Source organism: Phascolarctos cinereus, unplaced genomic scaffold, assembly GCF_003287225.1.
Source record: "Phascolarctos cinereus isolate Bilbo 61053 unplaced genomic scaffold, phaCin_HiC Scaffold_2;HRSCAF=192, whole genome shotgun sequence".
In the NCBI taxonomy this organism is placed as follows: Eukaryota; Metazoa; Chordata; class Mammalia; order Diprotodontia; family Phascolarctidae; genus Phascolarctos; species Phascolarctos cinereus.
In genome coordinates, this window is record NW_027555625.1 from 94189166 (window position 1) to 94204684 (window position 15519).

The following is a 15519-nucleotide window of genomic DNA, read 5'->3' on the forward strand; positions in this document are numbered from 1 at the left end:
TCAATGTGCATTAATTTTTTGAATGCCTGCTATGGATGACCAAAGTCAAGATGTCCTTGCCTCTACTTCTATTTATCACTACTCTTCAACCGGCATAGGACTCATTTAAAATATTAATGTGCCTCACTCAGCAAACTGATTCTCTGGCTGCATGTGGGGTCTGGCCAGGAGCTCCCACTGTTCACTAAAAACAAATGTGCTGTTTTTCACATTAGTTTATATAAATTAATTTATTATTTATTAAATATCATATTTATTCAAATCTGCCCTTGCCCAGCCATTAAACCTTATGTTTGTCTTCAGTCCCCCCTTATCTCAGGCCTGTTTCTGACATTTGCTCCTGTTCTTTACAACTGGCCACCCCTTTAGAATATCCAGCCCCTGCTAGATGTCTTTGACTTGATCCAGCCTAAAGAAAACTATTCATTTGGTTTAATTTCTGGTTGTCCAAATGTTTACAGCCAGGATGGGTTTTCACTGGGTACTGTACTCAGGATGTCATAGAAACACATCAAAGGATAAAAGCAAACTATTCACATGTTTGTAAAGACATCTGAGAAAGGTCAAGAAGGAGGTGAAATTGCCCAGTGTTTCTGTAGCTATTGGCACAACCCTTTCTCCACTTGGCAGAGTTAGCTGCTTTGTCCTCCAACTTGCTGTCCTGGCTTGATTAGCAACAAATGCCTGCTATAAATCTTTCCTATGGATGATCTAATCAATTTATGTAATAGGGAAATGATTAGTTCTCTTTGAATGTTCAAGGGTTTTTAAAAAAACCAACACCATGATAAATGTTGTTTTTTGCCTGCTGAAATAGTACTGAAATATTGAACTTTCCAGCCAGTTAAACTCAAAAGTTTATTCGCTTCGTGTCTGGCTTATTACAACAACAATCGAACAAATCTGCCCCAGGTTTCTCTCTCCTACGACTTATTTTGCATGCTGCCACCAGATTAATTTTCTTAAAGCTTGGCTTTTATGGTGTACATTCTCTTGCTGCAAAACTTTTAGTAACTACAGGATAAAGTCTAAATTTATTACCTTTTGTTACTCCACTAAGAATCTTTTGCTCTAGGGGCCTCATTATCACCCAAATATGGCCTGCCATTTGTCAATGTGAGAAGTCTTCTCTTGGGAACTCCATCCTTTGAGGCAGATAATACTTTCTATAACTTATAGTCTTAGACAGTAGCATGAGGCTTAGAGAGAATAAGTCTCCTGACTCCAAGTGGAGAACTCTATCCACTACCTCTCATCATAAAAGTACTCTTGCTCAAATTCATCTTCAAGTTTTGCTCATTTGGTGCCCCTTTCCTTGAATAACTTTCTTTCCCCTCCCCCTTTCAAATCCTACCCATTCTTCAAAGCCCATCTCAAGTTTCATCTTCCCATGAAACCTTTCTTAACCATTCTATCCCTCACTGGTCTACATCTTCTCAGAATTCCTATAGTACTTTCTGTGGGTATCATTCATTTGTCAATTATACATTACCTTTTATTGTTATTTAAAAGTTTTGTGTGCATATAGCTTATCTCTCCAACTAGATTGTGAGCTACCCAAAGGTAGAAATTTCATTTAAGAGATTTTATATCTACTTTAGTACCTTTACTACTTGGTCCCTCATATATAGTAGCTGCTTGGTAAGTATTTGCTAATCAATTAGCAAGGGTTTATTAAATATCCACTATGTGCCAGGAGCTAGATACATAGCTAGGTCCCAGGGATACAAAACCAAAAATAAAACAGTCCCTACCCTCAAGGAGATTACATTCTATTTGGGTGGGAGGGGGAAGACATGTATACATGTAAACATGTACAATTAACATGTATGCATGTGAATACACACACACACATACAGTAATTTGGAGAAAGAGGGAAACACTAGTGAGGGGTGAGGCAGAGAGGGTGAATCAGGACAGTCACAATGTGGTTCTTGAGCTGAACTTTACTCATTGTAGACCAAATATTGAGATCAGGGAGACAGCCAATGGTGAAAGAAGTTGTTCTAAGGGGAGATCCAAGGACATTTTGGGCAAGACTCATGTCCAGCTTCCCTGACCACACAAGGATAGTACATGGTATCTAAGGACAGTACCGATGGAGTCATCCAGGAAACTACATGGGAGAAGCCCAAGTAAGGCCATAGACCATGTGTGGCAACAATAAGACATTTCCTGAAAAAGAAAGAATGCTGAGAGATCTTGATCTAAGAGACTAGTTGACCTTTAGGGGAACCCATAACAGGGTGAGGAGAGAATATGTAGACTTTGGTTGGCAAGGCCACATACTGAAAGGTAATGGGTTCTAGTTGAAAGAACATCAGACTTTGAGTGAGAAGACTTGGGTTCAAGTCCTGACTCTGAATGATCCTGAGCAAGTAACTTAGCTCCTCTAAGCCTCAGTTTCCTCATCTGCAAAATGGGGAGTAATACTTGAACCACTTACCTTACAGAGGGGTTGTGAGGAAAGTGCTTTGTAGATCTTAAGCAATATGTTCATATAATATTGTGTAATTGTCAAATTATCCATTCCCCCAAAGTTCTCCTCCAGAGTTTCATCATAATATGGAGGGTGTTCAGGAGGACTAGCACCTCTGGTGTGAGGGCTTGCCAAGCCCTTTCCAGGGTTGCTCATCCACCTTTGGTGTCCACTTGATTCACCCAATTCTCACCTGTGGCTCTAAGAAGCTGTAGCATGTGCAGTGGCCACACCCCAGTAAACTATCTCAGCAGATGGGCTAAACCAGGTTGAGGGTAACCAAAGGGCCTAAAACCCATTGGTGAGTGAGATGAAGTCTTCACATGTTTGGGGGATGTCTACCCCAAGCATGTGAGGACTTTCCCTGGCAGAATAGGTGGATGAGAGCAATTTGTTCCAATGGGCCATGAAGGTGGCTGAAGTGTTTAGAGCTTGGTCAGACATGGAAGATACCAAGGTCATCCACTGTGTCTTAGGCCGTCACCAGTCATCTTGACATTTGTCCTGCCACTGGACTTCAGTGACTCAGGAAGAGACAGTGAGGCTGATGACTTTGTGCTACTCTGCCTCACTTAAATCTAATTCACAATCAAGTCAAGACATCACCCTCTGATGTGATTGGTACTCTTTGAAAATGAAGGACAAACAACACCTGTTGTCCAAGCAGCAACCTAGCTAAATTCAGAGTTTCAGATTAATTGCAGGGTGATGTAATTTGTGGTCCCAGCAATTCATGAATATCATTTCTCAAGTCATAGAGAGATCTTGATCTAGGTTGGTGGAAGGAATACCCCTACTGAGGAAATCATGAATCTTTGAAGTACAGAAGTGTACAATCAAAACTAGAAGTTGTTTAGTGACTTAAGTGCTGGCAAAAAAGACAGAACTGAGAAGGACTTAAAAAGAGAGAGAGATAGAACTTTTCTTCCCTCTCCTTTTATAGATCATAGCGTAAGCAGCAACTCCTAACTCAGTGGCTAATCATCTTCAACATAACTTTTTCTCCACCCCTCAAGTCAGCTTTGTCAGGAACTGTGTCATCCCAGTAAAGTGAATGTCTCTCAACAAGGGGCTCCTTTTTGCTCACAAAGGGGGAAGATGTTTTAGAGGAGACTCGTCAGGTCTATTTCCCAGGTTTCTGAGTTCGGATTCAATCTGAGAAAAGGATGATAAACCCTCAGATGATAATCCTGCCACAGGCTGCCCGAGCACAAGAGTTACACCTCGAACTACACCTGAGATCTTTTCCTTTCTTCCTCAGTCTAGCCCAGCCTTTTCTTCTACTGTGCTTCCTACCACAATTCTCATTTTCTGCTGCATCTTGCTAGAGAGATGAATGCACTGAAGTCTCAGCAGCCTTCACCCCTGGCATCCAGCCTAGGTGCCAGTGAATAAACATAGAATGAAGATTAAAAAAAACCCAACCGGATGCAATGCAATCCCCTTCTGGAGGGAAGATATTGTTTTGGAAAAGATTTCTGCCATGGAACAGTTGCCGTTTAAATGAGTTCTGTGATTGGATCTCTTTTGGATAATGTCAAAAAAGTATTTAGTGCTAACTGTATGTATAGCAGGGGCTCAATTAATGTTGAATTGAATCCAGGAGCTACATTGCTTCATGCTGTGGCAGTTCTACCATGTACTTTGCCCTTTCATTAAGAAGGCTATATGTTTTCTAGAACAAGGAACATCATTAGTTTTGTTTTACAAGTATGAAAACTGAGACCTTACAAAATAATATCTGATATTTATGTAGCATTTTAAAGTTTGTAATGTGCTTTTTACATATTACATATTTGTTCCTCTAAACAACATAGTAAGAGTAGATGATACAATTATTATTATGTCCATTTCAGAGCTAAGGAAAGAGATTCAGAAGTATTATATGACTTGCTCTTGCTTAAATACCTAGTAAATATCAAAGGCAGACTTCAAACTCAGGTCTTTTCTAATTCCAAATTTAAGATTCTTTCCATAGCACCACATTGTCTTAATTTGCTGGCCTAGATTCAACCACGGAAGTATTAGTAGGTGAACCTGGGATGAAATCCAATTTTTGGACATCCTCCACCCCCACCTTTTTCTAATTCTTACAGGTCTAATGTGAACTGGAGTGGAAGGGAACAGTTGGTCCTATGAAGAGTTCAGAATGAGCAGACAACTTGTAGATGGCAGCAGTGAGAAAGGAATTTGGGATTTAGGGGAAGTCAAGGAGCCTTATATGAGTCAGTAGTGTGATGTGGCAATCAAAAAAAAGAATGCAATTCTAATCATCAAAATGCTGCTGTGCATGGTTGAGGAGTGTGTGGTTAATATGTTGTACCCTCTCCCTTTTCTCCTAGGGAGGCCCTCTTAGCTCTAGAACCTCACACACACGTAGATTGAGTTCAGTCCTGAGGGAGCCTGAGCCTGGGATGCTTTTGGTATCATTGTCTCTGGCTCTTTGCACCTACACCCAAGAGACCTGAAGAAGAATTGCTTAAAGCTTGGGTTTTGGCTCCTATCTAAGATCTCCCCAAAGGGGAAAACAGAAAGTCAATGCAGGTCAGGTATGGGATAGCTATTTATTTCTTCTACATAAAAGAAATATTAAGCATAAAAGACAGGGGAAAAATCCTCCATTTACAGAAAAAAAAAGAAGTAGCAGTTAATAATATAACTGCTGTTGTATTCTCCTGGGAGGCTGAGACTTAAAATCATCAAAACAAAGCATTTTGCCAAACTGCTGAATAGACATTTTACCTTCCACCTCCACTTTGCACTGTGCAAATAATTTCTTTTTTTAAAAATGTTCCACTTATTTTTTCAAATTATATGTAAAGATAGTTTTCAACATTCAGTTTTATAATATTTTAATTTTCAAATTTTCCTCCCTTGCTCCCCATTCCCCACCCCAAGACACCAAGCAATCTGATATAGGTTATACATGTACAATCATATTAAATATATTTCCACATTCGTCACATTATGAAAGAAGAATCAGAACAAAAGGGAAAAACCATGAGAAAGAAAAAGCAAAAAACAAACAAAAAATGAAAATAGTATGCTTCAATCTGCTTTCAGACTCCATCATTCTTTCTTTGGATGTGGATAGCATTTTCCATCGTGAGTCTTTTGGAATTGTCTTAGATCATTGTATTGCTGAGAAGAGCTAAGTCATTCACAGCTGATCATCACACAGTGTTGCTGTTACTGTGTACAATGTTCTCCTGGTTCTGCTCACTTCACTCAGCATCAGTTCATGAAAATCTTTCCAGGTTTTTCTGAAATCTACCCACTCATCATTTCTCATAGCACAATAGTATTTCATTACATTTATTTACCACAACTGTTCAGTCATTCCCCAATTAATGGGCATCCCCTCAATTTCCAAATTTTTGTGCAAGTAATTTATTCCAGATCCACATCTTCTGTCAAGCCAAGTCAGAAGTTAAGCTTATTCTCTAGCTGATGGTCATCTTCTCCAGAAGTATCATGGTGGATATAGAGAGGATATAGTAGGGTTTATAGAGTTGATATAGTCAGTTCCACACTGCCTGAGAAACTTAGGAATGCAAACTTCTTGGACTCGCAAGGTTACCTCAAAGTCTGGACAGACCCATCTCTGGATCATTGTTCAGTCACCTATAATCAGGCAATCAAATGTTCCAAGGCCCAGGCTCAGCTTGCTTAGCTAAGCCCCAGCTTTAGCTGCTATGTGCTAGCAGATGTCATGCTGCCAGAGTGGGGGGAAAGAATACTACTGCTCTTTTCCCACCCACTCACAGGTCTAGTGAGGAAGCATAACTTCTCAGAAGGGAAAACCATAGGAAGGATGGTAGTGAGGGGAAGCTGTGTTTGTGAATTGATTTAGCCCCCAACCAATAGGGGAATTGTTTCATCAACCTAAAATGTCTGAATCGTTTGAGCCTGAGATAGAACAAATAGCTAGAAGCAGGAAAGACATGTTCTGTGGGTTATACACCCTATTACACAATCTTAGGCTACATCAAAGAAGCATAGTGTATAGAAAGCCAGCATGGTATAGTGGTTAAAGAGCCTTTCTTGGAGTGGATCTTACCTAGAAAAATCTAGGTTGAATCCCTGCCTCTGACGAATACTGGCTGGGTAACCTTGATCAAGTTATTCAAACTTTCTGTGCCCCTGGCAACTTTCTCAGACTTTGAGAAGAAGTACTAATCTGCATTGGTGAATTCACAAATACAGTTTTTAAAAAATAGTTTCTAGAGCACGGGACTATTGTGTTCAGTTCTAAGTGACCCATTTTAGGGATAGCATTGATGAACTGGAGAAGGTCCAAACATGTTGAAGAACCATAAGACCATGCCATATCAGGATTGCTTGAAGGATAAGACATTGGTCTTTAAGTCAGGAAGAACTGGGTTTGAATCCTACCTGTTTTAGACATTAGCAAGTCACTTACCTTCTCCGTGCTTTTGAACATATTTGGTGACTTGTCTTCTCCATTAGATTGTGAGCTCCTTGAGGCCAGGGGCTGTCTTTTGCTTCTTTTTGTTTCCCCAGCACTAATGCTTATTGACTGCCTGGCTGTTTCAGTATCCTCACTGTAAAATGAAGTGGTTATACTTGATGGTCTCAAACATTCCTTTCAGGTCTAAATCTATGATCCTATGATTATATAAAGATTTAATTGGCATATGATAGCTGCCTTTTAGTATTTGAAAGATTGTCACGTGAAACAAGGAGAAAGCATTATTGAGCACTTACTACATGCTTGTGATAAAAACAAACAAACAAACAAACAAACAAAAAAACCAAGCAAGATAATCTCTATCCTCAAGGAACTTACTTTAAAAAATTATTTTTTCCCAAATTACACGTAAAAACGTTTTAAATGTTTTTTAAAGTTTAATTCCAAATTCTATTCCTTCCTCCTTCTCCTCCCCCCTCTCTGAGATGATAAGCAATCTGATATAGATTATACATGTACAATCATGTGAAACACATTTCCACATTAGTCATTTTATGGAAGAAAACTTGAAATAAAAAAAGAATAAGAATAAAAAAGAAAGAAAGAGAAAGAGAGAAAAATAGCATGCTTCGGTCTGTATTCAGATGCCATCAATTCTTTCTCTGAGGCAGATAGCATTTTTCATCATGAGTCCTTTGGGATTGTTTTGGATCGTTGTATCTCTGAGAATAGCTAAGTCATTCACAATTGTTTATCATACAGTATTGCTTTTACTGTGTACAATGTTCTGTTTCTGCTCAATTCATTCTGCATCAGTTCTTTCTAGGTTTTTCTAAAATCATCCTATGCATCATTTCTTAGAGCACAATAATATTCCATTACAATTATATACCACAACTTGTTCAGTCATTCCCCTCATTTTCCAGTTCTTGGACACCATTTAAAGAACGGTTATAAATATTTTTGTACAAATAGGCTCTTCTCCCCTACCCCTCTCTTTTTAATCTCTTTGGAATGTAGACCTACCAGTAGTTTTGCTGGATCAAAGAATATGAACAGTTTTATAGCCCTTTGGGCATAAGGAATTTACTTTTTAATGGAAGAAGACAACATATAAAGGGGAAGTGGAAGCAGAGTATAGAGGGCTATCTGGGCAAGAATAAGGCTTCTGGGGTGGAGATGAAGTCAGGAGTATGAGTGAAACCCAGAATGAAGTGAGCATGGCTGAGGTCCCTCATGAAATGAAGGCTTAGACTGGGAACTCATCAATCACCAAAGCAAGCTTTAGGACCTTTCCAGACATTTCTAGGATGAGAAGGCTGCTGGGGAAGGGGGGAAGTCTGGACAGATTAGATTTTATCTGCTTGGCCCCAGAGGGCAGAACTATGAGCAATGAGTATAGAGAGACAAATTTAGGTTTGATATGAAGACAAACTTCCTAACAAATTACATGTTCCTAACAACTGGAGATTTCCATAAGTAGAATGGACTGCTTTGGGAGCTAATGGGTTCTTCCTCGCTGGAGGTCTTCAAGAAAAGATGGATGACCACTGGTCAAATATGTTGCAAAGGGATTCCTATGTAGGTACAGTATAGCTTGGACTAGGTGGCTTCTAAGATCAATTCCAGCTTTGAGTTTCTGTAATTCTAGTTCCAGTCCTGGCTCTGCCATTTGTTAACTGTGTGACTTTCTTTTACTTGCCTTTTCTGTAAAATGGGGGTAATAATTCTTGTTCTACCCACCCCACAAAGATGTTTGAGGAAAGTGCTTTGTAGCACTAAAGAAAATGTGAGCTGTTATCATTCTGACAGCAGGACGGGAAATTGTTAGCACACAACACTTGTGAAAAGAGCACTATGATTTGTTTCTTTCTAGAATTAGCCACAATTCAAGCGATGTCATCAGCTACTCTAAAGAGAACAGCCTAGTAGTGACTCATTCTTTGAGAGAAAATGACATTTAAAAAGAAAAGTGTGGAATCTCCAGTATTGAAAGAAGAACTAGGTACATCAATTGACACAAACTTTGCTTGGCCTTTGGAGTATTCTTAAATTCCACTCTTTCTTTAAGCTATGAATTAGCTAGTGAAATGGTCCTCATCTATTTCCATGGGCTGATATTTTAGGCTCTCTTCCATATGGAAATTCTACGGCCTCTTGATTTAACTTCAGGATTCAGGTGAGAAGTGGCATGGATAATCCCAAAGAAAAGATTTGAACACCCCGGGTATTTAATTTAGAAAAATGTTAGGATATTTTAAAAGAGCAGATTTGTTTTCCTATCTTTCAATAACATTCTTAAAGGCTCTGCTGTGTGCAGAGCTAATATGAAATAACTTTCCATTCTTTGAATACAACATTGGCAAGGTAGTTTGGAAGGCAGCTGGGAGCATGCAGGGTAACAGGGGAAAGGTAAAAGCAGCCCAGGTTTAAGAACCTGCCATGAAGATTTAATTGATCTATGAATACTGAGTTGTGTTGCCAACCTGGGGGATTCCACACCTTGGGAAGGCATAATAGTGGTCACCCCACCTCCTTATCCATAGTGGAATTTTGGAAACTATCCTCCTGATGGCATGGCCCCATCTTCAATGTTTAGAAGGAGAGGTCCAATGAGATAGAGGAAAGGGTGATGGACTGGGAGTCAGGAGATCTCAGTTTGAATCCCAGTTCTGTCCCAACCATTTGTGGGACCATGGACAAGTCACCTCATCGTTCTGTCCCTCACCTATAAAATGAGGATGTTAAGCCATGTGATTTCCAAGGTCTTGCTAGCTCCAGCATTCTAGTGAAAATGTCAATCAGTAGTTATGTCAGAGTCAGGGCAATGGGGAGATGAGTAGGCAGAGCCCATGGAAACAATTATTTTTATAATCAAACTGTGATATCTGTCTGTCATGGCTATCCAAAATATAATAAGCAAAGATAAGAGACTTGTTCATTAGATAGTTAATTTAAATGCCCTGGTTGAAAATAGGTCACAACACAGAACATAGAGTATAAACAGATTCCTTGCTAAGAGTCTTAGAAATCTAATTGATCTTTGGCTTCCCTCAACTTCTAGGTATGTATCTTTGGGAATTCCTCCTCTGCTCTTTTGGACTCTGAGGACTAGAGGTGAAATGGACTGTGGAAAAAGGATGTGGGTGGGTAGGAGGACTGCTCCACAACTAGGCATAACCCTTTCTATCCCTGGTCCCCAAATGGACCCATTCACTGGCTGTACTAATAAAGAACTTGATACACCATGCCCTAGTATTAATAGAGGAAGAAACCAACAAATAATTGTTCTATCCATCCCTCAAGGCTAAACTCAAGTCCCAACTCTTCCATGGAGACTTCATTGGTTATTCAACTAATTAGTCAATTTATCTGGCAATCATTTATTAAGTGCTAATTGAGCAGTCCTAATCTTGGCATTGGGGAAGACATAATAGTGATTAAGACATGGTCCCTAACTGTGTGGAATTTAAAATCGTTCAGCCATAGTATTCTTTTCCTTTTGTAGGCTATTAGAGGGAATCTTGATGTATCCTTCCTGTACGTAGTAGAAATTACAAAAATATTCATTGATAATACAATCATAGATGTTATTAATATTAATTAATTAATTAATATTAATCATTAGATATGAAAGGGATCTTGTGATCCATCTATTATATAATCTTACCTCATGTATGAATTTCCTCCTTCAATATCCTTAAAAATAAGTCATCTAACCTTTGCTTGAACTTCTAGTGATGGGAAACTCATTTAGTGAAATAACTCGCTCAATTTTCAGAGTTTTGATGATGTCTACTTTCCTGTAACTTGTACTCATAGGTCTTAGCAGCCCTATGAAACCACACAAATTCCCTATTTTAAACAACTACCCTTCCATTTTTTGAAGCTATCAATCTTATCTCCTCTTCACAGCCCCACCAAGTGTTTTACTTTTTCCGGATTAAACATCCATAGTTCCTTCAATTTTTCCACATTTGAAATGGTTTGGGTCTTCTCACTATCCCTTTTACCCTCATCTGAACACACCCCAAAAATTATGGTGAACATGATATTCTAGAATAATCCTTATCTACATATGACAAGAGAATAGGGGAACTGGCCAATGAGGACTTATTTCTGGAAGCATGTGCAAAAGGCCCTGCCTGCTGCCAAGCCATGTTGGGAGTTTGGTGGGCCTGCTTCTGAAGTGTGTGCTGATATGAAATGGAGGAAAGCTCTGACTCAGAGCATGAGTAGGTCTTCTGTGACTTTTTCCTGTCTATTTACTGACTGTTGAAGAAAAGCCTCTTAATTGACTGCTGAGTGTGTGTCCAAACTCTCTAACGACTCTTGCTCCCTTTTTCCAGGGAGTGGTGAATGAGGCAAGAACTGCTCCAAGTCCCAGAGGGCTGCCTTCTCCAGCTGGGATGATGTGAATTCATGAGGGTACTATGAAGCTGTTGCACTATCTCTGTTGCATCTCATTCTTTTGTAATCTTAGATGAATGAGTGATAGAGATGGAACAGATTAGGCTATGATGTTGTAAACTCTGAAAGGTTAGGATAGAGTCACTAGAGTTTGCCAACAGCCAATCCCAGGGAGCTAGCATAAACTTGAGAACTGACCTGCTTGACCTAGCCCAGCAGTGGACCCATCTAGCAACTGTGTCTGGCATGCAAGGGAGCCACACTGTCTGTCAGGTACACCATATTCTGAAGTAAATTTGGGGGGAATACTTGTAGCAGCTATTTTAAGTTTGAGCCCAATCTCTCTAGAGGCTGAAGTGGTAAAGGAGATGTTGTACCTTCAGTCAATGTGTTTGTAATTCTGTTCTTGCTGTATCTTCTCAGTAAATATAATTTTGTAAAAGCCAATTGATCATAAATGGTTAATTGGCATTGGGTCAGTAGTAAATAACTACTGATATTGAGAGAAAACACAAAAATGGGACTTAAGCCAATGACAGTAGAAAGACACCCCAGTGTCTCAGTAGTACCCCTAGAAGCCCAAGAAATATCTGCCCTCTGGCTGTGCAAAGTCACCAGCCAACTCTCTCCTCCGGAGTCATCTGGGTGCAGTGGCAATGCATAGATCAGGATGACTAGAGATGGCCCTGGAGGGTCATGACATCACCTTCCTGATGTCATGGTCCTCTTTGAAATCAAAGGACAAACAGCAGAAACAATCTGCCCTCCAGGGACCTGGCTTGTCAGTGGGAATGGGAGTTAGGATGAGGATCCCAGAGTTTTATATATGCTACACATGGCTTTGGGCCATCTCACTATATTGGTTACCCTATTCTAGACACTTTCCTAGAACTGAGGCACATAGTAGGTGCTATATATACATATATATGTACATGTAAATGTTAGCTATTATTATTATTATTATTATTTAAGTCCAGCTTCAGACACTAGTTATTTGACCCTGAGAAAGTTACTTAACCTCTGTTTGCCTCAGTTTCCTCATGTGTAAAATGGAGCAAATTACAGCACTTATCTCCCAGGGTTGTTGTGAGGATCAAATGAGATAATTTATGTAAAGTGCTTAGCACAGCGCCTAACACATGGTATGTGCTATATACATATTAGCTATAATTATTAACTTATGTGAACATGATGGAAAAGGCCTGACTATCACCTTCCTTAACTTAGTTAATGTACTATTAATGGAGCTGAAGATCACATTAGAGAGGCAGTGTGGCATGGCAGAGAAAGAGCTAGCCTTGAAGTTAGGAAGATTAGATTTCAAGTTCGCCTCTGACGCATACTCTACTAGCTGTGTGATAATGGACACTTTACATAATCTCTCAGTGCCTGGGCAACTTGCTAAAACTAGAAGTTACAGAGGAATTGTTGGTTTTCATCTCCCTGAGTTTCCTGCTGCTCAGACCCCACCAGGTACTGGAGGGTCCATTGCAGGGACACTTTCACATGAGCTACTGTCTAAATATGCTTTTTTTCCCTTTAGCGCAAGATTTAATGTTTCATCTTGTTAGAGTCAACCTATCATTATTCCAGCCTGTTGATAACTTGATTCTGTCCTCAACTGAATTAGCTCTCCCTCCCAGTTTCATATCTTCTGCAATTTGATAAGGATTGCCCTCTAATGTTTCCATCCAAGTCAAGGATAAACATGTTAAACTGGATAGGGTCAAAGATACAACTATGTGATGTAATCACTGAGGACATGAGTCTAGATTGGTTGACACTGATCAACATGGTACAGTGAAAGGAGCACTGAACCTGCAGATTGAAGACCTGCGTCTTTTGCCACTAATTAGCTATGTTGTTGTTCAGTTGTTTTTCAGTCATGTCTGACTCCTCATGACCCCATTTGGGGTTTCCTTGTTGAAGACACTGGAGTGGTTTGCCATTTCATTCTCCGGCTCATTTTTACAGATAAGGAAACTGAGGCAAACGGGGTTAAGTGACTTGCCCAGGGTCACACAGCTGTTAAGTGTCTGAGGTTAGATTTGAACTCAGGATGATCAGTCTTTCTGACTCCAGGCTAGGTACTCCATCCATTGTGCCACCTAGCTGCCCTAATTAGCTGTGTAGATTTGGGCAAATTCCTTAGCTTTTCTTCACCTCACTTTACTCATCCCTAAAGTGGGGATAAATCATATTTTGGCTAGCTACCTTATAAGGTTATTGTGAGAATGAAATGACATATCACAGGTGAAGCCAGTTGGTTAGCCAATAAACATTTTTAAAGCACCTACTATGTGCCAGGCACTATATTAAACACTGGGAATACAAAGAAAGGCAAATGATAGTCCCAGCCCTCAAGGAGCTCACAATCTAATGTGAAGAAAGTAATTGTAATTGTAATTAAGAACTAAACCATTATGGGACAGCATAATTCTTTGGGTACCAGTCATCCAGCTAGATTATATATCCACCTACGTGTGGTAGCATTTATCCAACATTTCTCCATCTTGTCCATTAAGATATTGTGATTCTATCTTATGTCTTGCTAAAATCCAGATACAGTAATTGATTGACTGATAATTGACAATCCCTCAACTTACATTCAGAATTTCACATTCTTCCCTTTTCCCTTACACTTCTTAAGGAGACAGAGCAGGTAGACTTGGAAGCCATTCCTTCTTTTCATGGCTAGCCCGGAAGTTTGTTTGAGATAAGACAACCGGATGGCGGTAGTGTATCTGAAAAACAGACCCTCCTGAAGCTTACGCCAACTGAGATTTCTTTCTATTTTCCTTTCAGGACAAGCAACGCTGGGTTAGACTGAAGTCCTAGAGAGCAACAGGAGTGAGGAAGGAGACTTTTAACGAAACGCTGAAGGTCTTTTGGAGCAGGGATATTTCAATATTTTGGTGGCTGTGATCTCTTGGGTATTCTCTTCAATGGTGCCGATAAAAACTCAGCCATGCTTTCTCAGTTACTGTAATTTGTACTCATCCTTCCATCAATTCTCCATAGAAGACTTATACAACATACCAGAGGGCTTCCTCTAGGCCAGGTTGCTGTTGGTGGTTTTCTTGTTTGTTTGTTTTGACTTTCTCTATGTTACGGACTACTTTGCCAGTGTGGTGAAACTTATGGACCCCTACTCAGAATAATGTTTCTTTTTTTTTTTTAATGGTTGAAGGACATGCTAATTTAATGTGAGGTTAGTGAAAATAAACACCACAGATCCCTTGAAATGTATCTGTGGGTTCCAGGTTAAGAACCTCTGATCTAGGTCTTTTTTTTCCCCCAAGGCAATTGGGATTAAGTGACTTTCCCAGGGTCACACAACTAGTGAGTGTTATATATGTCTGAGGCCGGATTTGAACTCAGGTCCTCCTGACTCCAGGGCCAGTGCTCTATCCACTGAGCCTCCTAGCTGCCCCTAATCTAGGTCTTTTAATCTTCCTTAAGTACCCTGATGGCACTTAGACCATCTATTACTCTCTACTTTTCTGACCATATACTTCCTAGTGATCTTTTGTGTCATTTCTTTTGTGCAAATCATTGTTAGCAATATGTTGAAGCTTATGCTCACTATGCATCTGCGCATAGAGACTGTGGTCCATGATGAGATTACCTAACATTTCTATAACACTTTACAGTTTGCAAAGCACTCTGTCAATATGATCTTTACAACCCTGTGAGGTAAGTGCTATTATTATTCCCATTTTTCTGATGAGAAAACTGAGGCCAAGAGGTAAAGAATTTAATCCCAGAGTCATACAGTTAGCAAGTGTCAAAATCAGGATTTGCACTCAGGTCTTTCTAAATATAAGCACAGTGCTCTATCTACTACACCATCTTGCTGCCCATGATCTACAAACAGCCAGTGTAGCAAGAAAATCAGTCCAGTAGTAATTAAGAGAAAATGAGGGGAGAAGAAGCAGGGAGATGGAGGAGGTTATTGGAATAGTAGGTGAAAAGTAATTACAGCCTGAACTAGGGTTGTGGCCTCTTGATTGGAGAGAAAGTAAAATGAAAGAAATGTTACAGATGTAGAATGGATAATACCTGGCATTTGGGAACTGCCAGGCTGACCAGCCAGGATTTGCCACATTGAATCTTCCCATCAGACTTCATTCTCCACTCATAGATGCAGAAGGAGGTTGGGGTGCTTTCCTTTCTTGGTAGAGAAAGTACCTGAGAT